Consider the following 15,076-nt stretch of genomic DNA (forward strand, 5'->3'; position numbering starts at 1 on the left):
CCCTCAATTGTTCCTTTAACTCTTTAAGTTCTACCGGGGCCATTCTGTAGGGAGGAATAAAAATAGGTTGCGTATCCGGGAGAAGGTCAATACCAAAATCTATTTCCCTCTTGGGAGAAATACTGAGTAAAATACCGAGTAAATCATCTAGGAACACTTTCAATTACTAATTAACAATGGGGACCGACTCAAGACTAGGGGTTTCGGAATCCATATCCCTCACCCTAACTAAATGGTACAATCAACCCTTAGAAATCATCTTTCTAGATTTAAGATAAGAAATGAACTGGCCTTTCGGCATAAAATTTCCCCCCTTCCACTCTAGGACAGGCTCATTCAGGAACTGACTGACTACCCGAGTTTACAATCAATAGAAGCATAACAAGAGTGCAACCAATCCATCACAAGGATGAGATCAAAATATAGCATGTCAAGCTCTACCAAGAGTTACTCTAGTGGATAAGGAGATGGGACATTTTCTATATACCCTCTCACCCAACATAGAATCACCAACAAGAGTATAGACAGAAAAAAGTTCTAAAAACACTTCGGGAAACACATCAAATCTCATAGCCGCATATGGCGTCACAAAAGACAAAGTAGCACCGTCATCAAGTAAATCATATACATATAGTTGCAAAATTTACTACATACCGATAACCACATCAGGAGAATCCTCTTGTTCACCTCGAGTCTGAAGAGAATAAAACCTATTTTCCTTAGGAGCACTAGCACTTGCACCACTTGGACCGGATGAAGGATAGGGTTGAGCTCTACGACGATTATCTCCCTTATTCTTAGAAATCAAAGGACAATCCCTTATCTTGTGATCCATCTTACCACAACCAAAGCAAGCATTGGAACCCATTAGAAATTTGCCCTCATGTTTTCTTCCACACTTAGTATAATTAGGCATAGAAGGCCCATTACCACCTCCTTGAGTCTTATGGTTAGACTTCATTTCATTGTTAGACCTTGGAGGAGCCTTAGAAGAACCTTTCTCGGAAAACCTTTGTCAAAAACCTGAACGACCACATCCACCTGACCTAATGTATGAATAGTTACCATCATTCGTTCTTTCGCTCTTTGTTTCTCTAGACATTTCTTTGAGTTTTCCTCTTCAATTTGTTGGGCGTGGACCATTAGATGAAAAATGTCCATGTCGTGGATAAGCATCGCCGTACGATACTCTTTTACAACCAATTCGGACACACCCAACAAGAACTCGCTCATCCTTTTCCTAGAGTGGAAACTATAGAAGGAGCATACTTAGACAATTGAGTGAATCTCAAGGCATATTCCTTCTGTCACGACCCAAGGGTACACCTTAGATGTAACATGGTGTACTTGACCCCGAAGGGGTCTCATACAAGCCCTTAGCATATCATAATATAAGATAGAAAAGTACGGATATTTTAAAAACTTTTATCCATACAATCGAAGTCTTTTATAAAAGCTAGGGGAAGTCTTTACTACACTTTTGTCTCAAACCATCTAATACAACTTTGAATAAAACTCTTGGGACATAGCCCATACAATAGTCTCACAACATAAAATAAACGACATAAAGGAAATAGTGGGTTTTGTCCTCGAAGCTATGACGACTCACCAAAATCTTCAACTCCTTTGCTCCTTAGAAACCCATCTCCAAAAATAGAACACAAGTCTCCAAACCCTACAATTGATGAGAATATAGGCAAAGTATGTGTTAGTACAAAATGTACTAAATATGTTTGCTAGTATAACACCATAAGAGAATAAGATAAGGGTTAGTCAATATAAGACATAATCCAAAATCATATGAAATACTTCATGAAACATCAATTATAAGCATAAGAGATAATATCCTAATAATAAGCAAAGTCTCCAACATAAGCATCATATAAGCATTATTCAACTCTTAGTCAGTTGTACCATAATAGGACTACTCTCAAGTAACCTCAAAGCATCCTTGTGCAATGGATGAATAACGTCCCATCATACCATCCAAGATGAGTATCCCCTTTTGGTCATCTTAATCATAGTCTATATGCATAGTCAAGATCTGGTCTTTCATATAATTAGAGCACTATACATCTATGTAACCTCAAAGCATACTTGGGCATTGCATGAATAGTATCCCATAATACTATCCAAGCTAAGCATAACCTTGAAGTCACCATATGCATACCTACCATTAACTTGGTCTCATTCTTTAGCTTACTTCGTTTAGGAAAGGGAATTATCACCTTTAGTCAATCATATCTTGGAAGGCAACTATAGCAACAATCCAAGCTAAGTCTACACTATATAAGAGAACACTTCATAAGTTGCTTCAAATCCTACTTGTGCAATGTATGAATAGCATCCCATAATACTCTACTCATACTAAGTACCACCTTATGCTATCATGAATGATCACTAGTTGGAGATTAGTCCCTCCTTTCTATTTTCCATTAGTCATTTAAGGTACTTCTCTATTTAGTAATAGGCAAGTCACAACACATGAATGAATTCTATTTTTCAATTCAAGGCTACCAAGGAATAACACCTTATTAGTCTAGACCAAACTAGTCATCTTTCTAACATAACTATGTTAAGCTAAACTAACTACCTTGGAAGGCATAGTATCATGCAAGTCAAAGCTATTCTAGGAAAGTTACAAGTGTTCCATCCTAGCTACCATGAAATAGTCTTAGACCAACTAAGTCATGCTACCCTTACAAGCACACTAAGATGCTAGTGTAAGCTGCCCTTAGGAGAGTATGATTCCTCAATCCTAAGCTAAACTTAAGAGAGTATATGTACTCAATCCTAAGCTACCATGAAATGGTCTTGGCCAAACCAAGTCATGCGATCATGAATGCATCCTAAATGTTAGTTCAAGCTACCCTTAGTAGAGTATAGTTCCTCAATCCTAGGGTACCATGACTATCCCTAACTCAAGCTACACTGAAGTGCATATTACAATGCCATGTCAAGCTACCCTTAGGAGAGTATGGATCCTCAATCCTAAGCTTTCAAGACTCCAACTCATAGATGTGTCGCGACTCAAACCGATGAACAAGACTCTACTAGACATGGCTTTCGAGACTTTGAGCCTAAAAATAATCTTTCAAAACCTTTTGCTCTGATACCATGTTTGAAATGGCCCGAGAGCACCCCCTAGCAGTTACATGCGTATTCGACCTCTCGGAGGTTTTATACAAGCCTTAGCTTTCATTCATCGCATAGATCATAAAAATCACTAAGAATTTAAAACTTTTATTCAATAAAACCATAAGACTTCAAGAGTCTCAACATTGAAAGAATGAATACGCAAGAAGAACTACTAAGTCTCTTTAAACAATGTTAGACAAGAACTTAAAACGTACTAAGGGACATGGCTCTTTACAAATGAAATGAAACTTAAGTGTTTATTACAATGACTAAGAAACTTCTAAACATGGTCCTCGAATCTTGAGGACATAACAAGGACTTGGAAGAGGGAAGCAATCCAAGCAACTCCAAAGCACAATCTCCTCCTAGTTACTACAACCTACACTTGCAGTAAAATAGAAGAAAAGGGTTAGTACAACACACGTACTAAGTATGAGGATATGCAAAACATGCTAAAAAGGACATTTGTTCAAAAGTTATGCTTTCATGCCATTTTAATAAAATCTCATGAACATCAACATAATAGGCACCTTACAAGTCACAACCAACAATACATAGTCATATGTTTCACAATACCTCATCAACATAAATAACCCATTTACCTTTACCTTCTTGCCTTGGACCTCCACCTTAAGTAACCCTTAAGCAATACCTTTGTGCATTGTATGGGCAACATCTGATACCATCACCCATACTAAGACATGACCTTAAGGTCACACAAAGTTCACTTACCATGCATACCTCAACCTTCACCAATCGATCACATGAAACATCTAAGCACAGAAGCCAACACGTCACTTCATAAAACTAGAACACTCATCAAATGTCATCCCAAGACTCACCTAAGTAAGACATGGTGAGGCAGTCCATACTACCTGTCCATACCACACCCAAGTGATCCCTAAGGCTACATAAGACAAGCTCCCTTCACATCTCAACATAAATCGTTGATTCGACTTAATGCAGTTACACAAATTCATTCACTAATGGCATAAGATCATCACATATATTCAATTCAACATAAGCACTTACATTCAATTCATTATGACTCACTTTCACATTAGCATGCTCAAAGACCAACGTTTTCATTAATTATCCCAAAGAGACTCATTCATTCACTATTATTACTAAGACACACCAAGATCTCCCTTAAATGTCTACCTGTGCAATGTCTAGATGATGTCCCATTCCACCACCTATCCTAAGTAGTACATCCTTAAGAGACCCTAGTTCATTCACTCATTAATTTGGGGGAAAAGCCTTAACCGACATAGACCATAGAACTTGACATGGAATCCCGGTAGTACCCTACCGGCACGAGGGATCCCTACTTACCGAATGTAGGGTTATTCTTTTAGCCTTTACATGGTAGAGACCACTAGCTAGTCCTATGTGGGCACATAATTAAGGGATAGAAGGATTGCTTCTAAGTACCCACATCTCAACCAACGAAGGGGTACCCATCTTAAGGGTTGCTACTAAATACTCACATCTCAACTAACGAAGGAGTATCCACCCATCTTCATATCCGCTCGGTGCTAGAAATTACTCCCCCACGGAGTTAAGACATTCATTCATTTAGGGATAAAGATTGCTACTAAGTACTCTCATCTCATTTATTTAGGGATAAGGATTGCTACTAAGTACTCTAATCTCAACTCACGAAGGGATACTCATCCTAACCCAACGTTCATTCATTTAGGGATAAGGATTGCTACTAAGTATTCTCATCTCAACTCACGAAGGAATACCCATCCTAACCCTCATTCATTCATTAAGGAAGCTCTTGGATTAAAAGATGACTTTCATCTAGAAACCCCATTCATTTAAGGAGTACTTTATGAGACTATCCTTACAATAGACCCAACTTTCATTCATTAGCATTAACTCCTATTCTTTTCATTCATTCTTACATTCTTTCATTCATTTTTCACTAGGTGTGAGAGTAGGTAAACATAGTGTACCCTAGCCTCACCTTCATTTTAAGTCATTCAAAGAAGACAACAACCAAGCATAATACATAAAGTCTCTTACACAAGGTCACCTTTCATGCTCTTAGACCATACACAAATTCACATCATATCACATTGCCTTCACACAATAAACATTACTCAAAACAACAATCATCCAACTTTGCTACAAGGCCATGATCACAACATGCTTATAAACTAAACACCTCCCCACTATCAAAGGGATAAAACCTCACAATTCTAACATCTACTACATATATATATATATTTGTAAAATACTACAATCAATAATCTATTCACAACTTCATCATCATCATAAGCCTTAGGTTACAATTGCCCATTCAAGGCCAACATCCAAAATAACACAACTGACCATCAATTCCTCACAATTCAATAAAGAACAAAACATAAATCAATAGCCCATAACAATCTACACATTAATATCACTTTATTAGCTCAGAATCAATAGACCCACTTTAGACCTAAAAATTAGGATTTCAAGATATGCTAGGGTTCATGGAGTTTTTGATCTTAAAATCATCAATATTAACATAACTCTTCGTTTGAAATACTTTCATGCAAGAACCCAAGCTTTGAATTGAAATTGGGATATTTAGAGTTTTGAAAAATATTGAAATCACTTTGATTTGGCTCTTTGATTGAAAGGAGAATCAAAGATAAAATCCCCATACCTTTGTGATTAATTTCCTTAGGAATTTGAAAAGAAATAAGTAAGAACCCATCCCCTAGCTTGAAGCTTCATCAATGTCTTCCATGGAGTTCTAGAGAGAGAATTTATTTGAGAGGGAAGGTTCAATTTAGATAATGAGGTGTAATTCTAGGTTTTGGGGTTCTAACCACTTAAAATACCCTAAAATAGGTAGAATAACTGTTAATAGTAATTCCCCAAAGTACCCAAAGTACCCCTCACTTAGTTGGACCTTTTAAACAAGTCAAACTTGAGTTTTATTTTTGCAGATTTCGTCGGGAAACAAGTCTGCGACGCGGAGGTGTTCCCACAAGTTTCTGGAAATTAAATTTCGAGGTAGAAGAGTCTGCGACACGTCTGCGACGCGGACCAAACTTTTGGCCCTCTATAGAGGTAGTCCGGACGCGGACATGCTCCCTCCATGCACATTTTGCAAACTGCTTTGGCAGCTTGGTTGGCGAAGGGTTGGGGTCCTTCTCGGGGACCCTTAGGGTGGTCTCGGGGAGTCGTACCTAAAGGTTTTGACCCTAAAAATATTTATTAAGGAACTAGGGTCACCTCCACTGATTTTAGATTCCAAACAACACATAAAAACATGAACAACATTCTATAACACCCCAACACGTAAAAGACTCATTTCCGAACGTCTTGGTCGTCCCTTGATGCTTGTCTTCCAAACTCTTTAAAACTGACTAAAATGGCTATTCTTCATTATTTTAAGAAGTTATTAATGCATAAAACCCTAGTGAGACTCTGCCTTATCCTACTTCATTTTGAGGGGTGTTACATCATGTTGCAGAAAGAGTTGCCGAACCGATCGGCGAGTCATAAAGTCGTCAAGTAATTAGGCGAGCCAGAACGGGTTCACCGAAAGGATTGGCTCAAAAAATTCCCCAGAAAAATGACATGTTGGTGATGTTCAGTGCCCTCTGGCGAATTACCGACACCACTCGGTGAGTTCAAACTAGCCCACCAAAATTTACAGTATGTATTAGTGGTTAGGGGCGCAGAAAGGGGATTTCGGTCAACCGCTGAGTGGTTCGTCGAGCTCGACCCAGCTCGCCAAACTGCCCAACGTACCTATGTTCGACCCCAACTTTTAAAATCAAACCCACATTCTCCGAAAACAAAATCAAATAACATACAAACTCAATTAAGCCTAGACCCATATCACCCATGCCACTGGGGTACTCCGACTTCCCAATTTGGATGAAATTGTCCATTTGATGACTTTAGCCCTTAAAAATGATGTAAAACGCTCCATCATTGGTTAAAGAACATCATTTTGCACAAATTGGGTTACTCATATTTCACACGACTACACCTAACAACAATTTGACCCAACCCACAAGTTTATGATTAATTTAGAAGTACGAAAATTAGGAAATCAACCATTTAGGAAATTTTAGCACAGTTACGAGAATACGAATAGCAACTAGCACACATTTATGATTTCAGAGAGGTCCAACACACATCAATAGGAATTAAACAGTTGCAATTGAGTTCAACTGCTAATTTGTAGTTTGGATTGGGAAAACCAACCTTTAATGCCGAATTACGAAATTTGTAAACCTAGGCGGCAAAGTATCCAACTTCGAACACAAGATCAATGAGCAAAATGTGATAAAAATGCAAAAATATAGAAAATATTGAGTGCAGGTGTGATTTTATGTAGTTAAAAGTGAAGTAATGTGAAAGAGTTTGGATGTTTAAACCTTTGGCCCTTTAAAACAGTCCAGTTCGCTTCCCAATAGGGATATGAGTCATTCTTGCTGAACCACTAGGTGACTCTCTGAGTGGGTACTTAGCTCACCAAGTTTTACAGGACCTCCAGTTAATTTGGTGGTCCAAACGGCGGACAAAGTAAGGCTCGCCGACCTGTTCAGCGAGTTACCGACCAAACATTTTGCTCGTTAACCTACAATTTTTCAAACACATTCCACTTTTTCACCTTCAGAAGTAACACCCGTTATTTCAAAAATGAACATAAAGCAATAAAAACTTGGGTTGCCTCCCAAATAGCTCCTTAGTTAATGTCGTGGCACGACGCAAGTACCCAATCAAGCTTCATTCTTGGGGTTTGCCATAGTGTCACTGGGCAAGCCCCCTTGTTGTCTTGGGTTGTGATGAGACGACATATGGCCCATTTAGGTCTTCAGTAGGTTAATATATATGGAATGATAAGCAATCATCTGATTTAGCATTGAGACATTATAATTTATCTCTTTCAACACTCTGTTGTGTACTCCGACTTAGTGGAGAATGAGTGAGAGTATCTCTTCTATCTGTCCAACCTCATAATCCTTGAGCTTTCTATGCTCATGAGGAGGAATGTACCTGTCTTTCTTTTTGTATAGTACTTCAAATTCCATGATCTTTTTGGCCAAGAGATTTAATTAAGTCAACATTTTGGCCAATTTTTGGTCCTTCTCTTTCTCCTTGGTTGATTTAGTCATGCGATCGAGGAGTTGGACTACTATTGTATATGGTTGTCGTATTAGACCACCCGGAGAATGTTGGTCAGCCAATCCTCTGTTCTCAGGACCAAGACCTCTATAAAAGTAGTCCAGTAGCATCTTATTTGGGATTCCATGAGTTGGGCACTACAACAACAGTGTCTTAAATCTCAGCCACAACTCATAGATTGTCTCACCCTCCAATTGCTTGAAATTTATGATGTTATCCCTAAGAATCATAAGATTTGAAGGAGGGTGGTCCACTTGGTTACTGTTGCTACTATATCTGCTCAGTTCCTCTGTTCAACAAGTAACACCAAAAGCCAAAACTAAAAGTAAGTAGATTCAAATATGATAAAAAAGAACACAATTCAACTTCACCAAAAGAAATACAAACAACACCACTCCCCGACAGAGGCGACATTTTGATTGACGTTACAAACACACTTTATCCAATTCTAAGTGTCAACGATCGTAAATCCGTATAAACCCAACTAAATGAGTTGGGGTAGAATCTCACAGGGAGTGGTACGTGCTTCAGATTCAAATGTGAAGTATGAACATGGTCAAATCAGTCATGGGAATAAAAATTATCTAATAAAAACGTCATTCAAATCAGGAAGTGACACAAATGTCAAATAGGGGGTTTTGGTTTTGATTATCAACTACAAACAACTGTAACAAACAATACGAATTAACAATAATGAGACAGGTTCTTGGGATGTGAACTGTTATAGTCTAATGTAGACATATGGGTAATTGAAACCACTAGAAAATAGCTAGATATTAGTGAGAAGGCTAGGCAATAGTGGAGGTAGATTTTTTCTCGCACAATTTACCCCGAATCAAGTTGATTTCTCTCGAACATCAACAAGCATGCAAAATAAGAACAACCCACACCTTAATACATTCATTCTCTCAAGTTGAATGTGTGGGATTGGGTTAGGATTCACTCTCTCGAGTTGAACTCAGGTCAACCAAATACCCACAAATCATCGATAAAAAACCTTAGTTCTAAAACCTCTCTCTCGAGCAAGCCAAGAACACAAGGCTCAAATTGCATTTGCAGCTAAAATTCTTAAATTAAACCACAATTAAAGATTAAAATCACTTCTGAATAGCATTTAAACTAACAATTAACATTACCCATTAGCTAAATTAGCCCATAATCTCATAATCACACCCCAAAAATTAGGGTTTTCGCTAGACATCATAAAAATATAAAAACCGTTACCAAATTGACTATCCATCAACTGGGTAAGCGTGATTTCATCCGTACAATGCTCCAATTAGATGATTATCAAAGACCCACTTCCAATTTATCAAAAGTTAATTTATTCAATCCTTCAAAGCTAAGGAAAAACTAGAGAAAACCATCTCCAGACGTTCAAAACATCAAAATAATGTCTCAAGATTGATAAAAGCTCCTAAAATAAATGTTCAAAAATGTATTTATAGTGACCAAAAATAAGCTACGAAAGCTCATTCGGGTAGGTAAGTCGGGCTCGCCGAAACATTCGGCGAGCCTCCCTTTGATCTCTTCCATCGTCCTTCTGCCTTGGCCTTCAGCATCCTCAAGGTCTGTAACTTTGGGTGATGAAGCACTGCATCGCAGAACTACTCGGTGATCCGCTAACTGCTCTTTTCTACCGCTGACTTGGTTTCGTCCCTCATGGCATGGCACACTCGAACTTTAGGCTGTCAAATTGCCATTTGGCGATTCACCAAGTGAACTTGGCAATCAGCAGGCTTGCCTTTCTTCATTCTTTTAGCTCGTTTTGTTCCTTTTTGCAAGTTAGGGTTCTTGCTTTGTTCCTCAATCCATATACCTGAAAATCAAGGGTTTTACATCACTTATTAGCATAAATTAAGCATTTGAGGACACTAAATCTATATAAACAAAGCCCTAAATGAGTCCAAATCAGCTTACTCCTAAGGGGGAGATGGTGTGCCTATCTAGTAAGGTTATTGTGTTTATCTTTTGCCATTATTTACTTATGTGCTTGTTCATGAAAAAGTTTAGGTCTTGATAGAAATGACTTATATGCATTGTTTTGCATACATGTTGTAGTGCATTTGAGTAGAGTTGCATCTAGACTTCATGAGATGAATTAATGAGCATGCCTTAGTTTTTAGTTGAAAGATTCCTCCTTGAATAAATGATTTTTTGAGAGTAAATTGCATTTAGGCTCCATGAATACATGTTCAGCATGCTTTAGCTGACAGATAGTAATTCATCCTTGAATATGAGAGATATATAATTTCATGCATTTTGGGTTGTTAGATGTACTTCCTACTTCCTTGTGTTGTATTGAATATGCTTAGCTTGGAATTGAAATTTTCGTCCTTTGTTCATGTGCACTTAGATCAGTTGCATGCATGATGGGTTGCTATTCTAGAGTTATTTCCATTAAGAAGTGCTTAGAAATGTCATTCGAGGACGAATGTTCCCAAGGGGGAGATATTGTAACACCCCGGAAAATAGTAAGGTAAACTAGAGAGTTCTAGAGCCTTGTGTTAGGGTTCTAGAATTTTAGATGAGGGTTAAAATCATAACAATGACTTCCCATACATAGAATGAGGGGTTTAGGGGTTAAACGTCAAGGTACGATTCCCCAAGGACCAACCAAGGGGTCCTTGAGGAGGACCCCAAAATAGCCCCAAAAGCTGTCAAAAAACAGCCCTCCCACGAAGGCCATCTATGGACAATAGATGGACCCATGCCCCGTGGGAAGTGTCTGTGGGTCTAGGCCCCTAGTTCCCCTGCATGTTGATCCCCATATCACCACCCAAGAAGGACCAGTACGGTGCGTCGACCCACCCACGGTTCGTGGGTAAGTGTCTCGTGGGTGGGGCAATTTTGGTGATTAGTTGTCTTAAGTTGGGTACTGAGGGAATATTCTAGATTTAGTTAGTAATTAAGTAGGGTCGGTTTATTACTAATTAGACCACCTATATAAACCTAATAGACCCTTAATTTGATGATATCCAAATCATTATTTTCAATACACAAAAGAGACCCAATTCCCTCAAGAAATTCTGTCTCTAAGAGTAAAGAAGAACAAGAAGAGAAGAAAGCTAGGAGAAATTCTTCCATTGTTGCAAGCTTTTGTGAGGTATTTGAATTAAGGTATGATAGCTTATTCATCTATGGATCTTCCATCCATAGATACCCCAAGATTTCCCCCAATTGTGAAGATAAAATCCAATTCTAGCTACGATTTTTTCCTATGTTGTGGGTAGAGTTGAGTATGATTCCAATTGAGTGGATAATACTTGTTTATGATTGTTTTAGTATTGATTCATGATATTATGATACTATGACATGTTTTCCATGGTTAACCCTTGTCAAATTGATGAAATTGAATTATGTGGGTTTATGCCATGAAAGATGAAATAGAGGATTCATAGGTGATCTTCTAGAATTGATGTTATGAGTAGTAATTGTTCAAGAATAGAGACATGTTAACATGAATTGAACTAGATTGTAGTATATATGATGGATCATGACTAGTAAAGCTTGAGTTGAACCTTTATGATAAATTATGACTAGAATCACTTGATAATGAAAAATGTAATTAGAATGACTTGAAATCTAGGTATGTGTGATAATTGTAAGAAGTAAAGCGTTGAGTGTAAGGCTTTAATTCATGAATGTTGAATCACAAGGGCTTTGAGAGTAAATTTAATGTGATAATTAGAAGTCTAATAGGTAGAATTGTGGTGAATTGCCTACACTCACCTAACCTACCTTATAAATACTTGAATGTATAAAGTGATAATATCACTTGAGCATGGATTGATTGTCAAGGGCATTCTTCCATGATACATTAACCTTAAGCAAGGCTTAATACTGACTCTTGTGGTGTATGATTTACCCCAAGTGGATATTGACAATGAGATGGAGTGTCACACAAGGTAGGGTCTGGGCTCCAAGTTGAAAGGAGAACCACACCTAGTTGATGTTAGGACTATCCAAGTTAAAGGGGGAACTCTTACGTAGTAGAGTGTGGGTTTTCCCAAAGTTAGGTCTCAGGAGATAGAAGCCTTCACATAGTTGAGTTAGGGTCTTTAGTAGCAATCTCCATATCCAATGAACTAAGATATACTTCAAGAAATATCTCCAACTGTTCGAAAGCATTAATGGACATAGACATCTCATAGGGTCTATCTCAATAATGAACATAGACATTCTTAAAAAAGTGTCTCATAGGGTTCAACCTAATAATGAACTAAGATGTGCTTAAGGATGTACCTCATAGTGTTCTATGGTTTAAAGAGAGGGACTAGTTTCCAACTAATGAGTATGAGTATGAGGACCTAATTGTGGTACTTAGTATGAATGGTATTATGGGATGCCATTTATGCATTGCACAAGTATGACTTAAGGTTATTCAAGAAAGTTTTCTCTTATATGATGTATGTTTAGATAGGATTGTGCTGGAGTTGCCTTGCTTGTTAGTATTGGCTAAAGGTGAGAGATTCACTTGGTTGTGGGAGTAAGCTAAAGGATGAGATCCTTAGGTGATTAGTATGATGGCCTAAGGTGGTACTTAGTGTGAGTAGGATTATGGGGTCTTACTCAAACATTGCAAAAATATAACTTGAAGCTACTTAAGGAAGCCTAAGACTTGACTATGTATATAGACCATTTCTTAGATAATATAAAAGGGATACTTATCTTGGATAATATGATGGGATGTCATTCATGCATTCCACAAGTATGAAAGTCTTAGTGTGGAATAATGCTTATATGATGCTTATGTTGGAGACTTTGGTTACGATTATGGTATTGTCTCGTATGCTTATAGTTTATATTTCATGAAGTATTTCTTATGCTTATGGATTGTGTCTCATGTTGACTAACCCTTATGATATTATGCTCTTGTGATGTTATGCTAGCTATCATATTTAGTATTTTTGTACTAATGCATAATTTACCAACATTCTCATCAAATGTAGTGTTCGGAGATTAAGTTCCATTCTTGAGGATAGGTTTCTAAGGAACAAAGAGTTGAATATTTGGTGAGTCCTCATAGCTTCGAAGACAAAACAACTATTTCCTTTACGTCTTTTGTTTTCATGTTTTGAGACTACTGTATGGGCTATGTGCCAAGAGTTTATTTGAAAGTTGTATTAGATGGTTTGAGAGAAAGTGTAGTAAAGACATCCGCATGCTTTTATAAAAAACTTTGATTGTATGGATAAAGTTTTTAAAATTTCCGTACTTTTATATTATCTTATGTTATTATATTCTAAGGGATTGTATGAGACCGCTTCGGGGTCAAGTACGCCATGTTAATTCTAGGGTGTACCCCTAGGTCGTAACAGTAGTTCCTTCTTGAACATGAGTAATTTTGAAGTTTCATGCATATTGGGTTGCTAGATGTAGTTCCTACTTCCTTATGATGCATTTGAGTATGTTTAGCTTGGAGTTGATGTTTCCTCCTTGATTTGTGCATTGCATGCAAGATGGGCTGTTAGACTTAGTTTCACCCATTTTATCATGCTTCGATAACGTCCTAACTTGGAGTCGATAGTTCCTTTTTGGTTATATGCATTTAGATGAAGTTGCATTGTAGGTTGGGTTGTTAGTTCCTCTCCTAATCTTTTAGAACCAGTTTGAATCTCATTCGAGGATGAATGATCCTAAGGGGGAGATATTGTAACTCCCTATATTCTAAAAAGTCCAAATAATAGTTTCCAGCTGTTGCAAGCGCCAACCCACGCCGGCCACCCATGACCTGCGGAAAGGACCACAGACTGTACGTGTGGTCCATGGATGGCCTGCCTGAAAGTGGTTTGAGGGCCCAGAACCACGACCTGACCAACAAACCGTTGGTCAGACCACGGTCCATAGTTGGTGTCCGTGGTCCAACACCCCAAGTTCCAACTTTCTAACAACAAATGATTGTCCACCAGAACGGGATGTGGGTCAATCCACGGTCTTTTCATAATTAATTAACTCATATACTACATCATTTTATCCTTCACTAAGACCCCTATATAATTATTTTCAACTAGCACATTAGCCTATTCAAGTCATTCTTCCAAAATCACAAAAAAAAATCAGTTCTCGTTTCCAAAATATTTCTCTCTAGAAACCTGAAGAAGATGAAGTATTTAACCTAGGGTTTCAAGTCAACTCTCAACTCCTCCATTGAATACTATTATTTGGCTTTAAGGTATGATAGTTGTCATCCATGAATTCCCTCCATTCATGGAGTTCCCAAATTCCTCTATTTCAAAGATTAGAATTCCCCATTTGATTAAGAGTTTTCTTCAATTGTCATGGGTTCTTTTAATAATTGATTTAAATGATTGAATTATGATCTCTTATCCATGAATTGATGAAATATGATGATTTTATAATGATTTTCCTATCAACCCATGTAACCCCCATGTTTTCTTGTTATGAATAATGGGATGTGGGATTTCGATAAATTTCTTCCATTCATGGAGTTCCCAAATTCCTCTATTTCAAAGATTAGAATTCCCCATTTGATTAAGAGTTTTCTTCAATTGTCATGGGTTCTTTTAATAATTGATTTAAATGATTGAATTATGATCTCTTATCCATGAATTGATGAAATATGATGATTTTATAATGATTTTCCTATCAACCCATGTAACCCCCATGTTTTCTTGTTATGAATAATGGGATGTGGGATTTCGATAATAAGTAAAAGTTTTACGAAATTAAGCATGTATTGATAGCCTGACATGAACTTATGATGAAATCCATATCTTACCCATGTTTTAAAAAAAATTATGATTGAAAGTGGGTTTTGAATCTCAAGAGG

This window comes from Solanum tuberosum, unplaced genomic scaffold (genome assembly GCF_000226075.1).
Source record: "Solanum tuberosum cultivar DM 1-3 516 R44 unplaced genomic scaffold, SolTub_3.0 scf00195, whole genome shotgun sequence".
Lineage (NCBI taxonomy): Eukaryota > Viridiplantae > Streptophyta > Magnoliopsida > Solanales > Solanaceae > Solanum > Solanum tuberosum.